Raw genomic sequence first — 1,346 nt, forward strand, 5'->3', positions numbered from 1 at the left:
CCTAAGCCTAAAATTTTGACTAGAACGAGACCGATAGGGTAACGAGCTTAACAGGAAAGTCATTCGAAAAATATTGGTTACTCTTTTAAGCATACTTCGAAGTTCTTGACGGTTTCTGTAAGTTGAATGCGTGACTGCGCCGCCTTGTAATACCGGTGAGGCCTTGGGTATCAAAGCTCCACCGAGCTTCCCTCGCCTCTATTCAACTTACGTTAACTCGGATTGATTCCAGAGGGGTTTGCTTAAATTGTAACGAATTCCCGTTCGAAGGATTAGAAGCTGGTCTAGAAACAATCTAAGTGGAGCCATCATGCTTTTTGTTTGCTAGAAATCAATAGGTTTGATTTGGTTGAGTCGGCCTTGATCTGTGTTTGCTTACCCTTCCAATTTAGAAAATTCTATTGTATGCCTGAACGTAAAAGAGACGCACTAGGTAGATTTGTTAAAGAGAAACCTAGTAGTTCGAAGCGTCTCGATTACCTTAATCTAGAAAGTCCGGCTTTTGAAGAGTCTGTTTTTGAACGTTCTTTGACTGAGAGAGAATGTTGCTGATAGCGCCAGAAATGGCAACTTTGAAAGCTTTGTTGAATCCAACTAGGACTACCCGTCCTTCGTGTATTAAGTTAGCTGAAACGGAGGCACCCTATGAACTGAAACCTGGGACCTTACAGATGCTCCCAATCTTTTTAGGGAAAGAAAATGAAAACCCTTATTACCATGTTAGGGATTTTGAGGAAATTTGTAGTACTCTAAGAATTAGAGGCTTAGATGATGATGCTTTGAAACTTAGGTTATTCCCATTTTCCCTGAAAGATAAGGCCAAGTCGTGGCTGTATAGTTTGGACTCCGAGTCAATTGAGACATATGAACAACTTACATCTGCCTTTTTCAATAAGTTTTTCCCTAGGCAAAAACATCGTCTATTAGGACGCAAATATGCACATTTTCACAACAAGAGGGAGAATCTTTATATAGGTTTGGAAAGGTTCAATGATTTATTATCCCAGTGTCCTCATCATGGTTTAGAAAAGGTTAGGCTAGTTCAGATCCTTTATGAGGGTTTAGATTATTCCACAACGACCATGGTTGAGTCTCTATGCACTGGTGGATTTGAAAACCAAACTGTTGATGCGGCGATGGAATTTTTTAATGAAATCGCCGAAAAAACCCAGCAATGGGAAAATAGTAGGGCACCCAGAAAACAATTCTTTTAAGTAGAGGAAACGTTAATAGGGTAGAAGGAGGCTATGAATCAGATGCCAAAATTGCTGCTATAGCAAAAAGGTTAGAAGCCTTAGAAGTGGGCCAGACTAGTGGTAGAGTGGAGCCTTTTTGGGAAGGCCAGA

The 1,346-nt window shown here is 40.6% G+C and overlaps 1 pseudogene; it reads right to left on the bottom strand.

Moving 5' to 3' along the window:
- Window positions 1-926: 926 nt before the first annotated feature.
- On the bottom strand, window positions 927-1,024 carry LOC113300733 (annotated as a pseudogene).
- Window positions 1,025-1,346: the final 322 nt, after the last annotated feature.

The sequence above is a fragment of the Papaver somniferum genome, chromosome 7, assembly GCF_003573695.1.
Source record: "Papaver somniferum cultivar HN1 chromosome 7, ASM357369v1, whole genome shotgun sequence".
Lineage (NCBI taxonomy): Eukaryota > Viridiplantae > Streptophyta > Magnoliopsida > Ranunculales > Papaveraceae > Papaver > Papaver somniferum.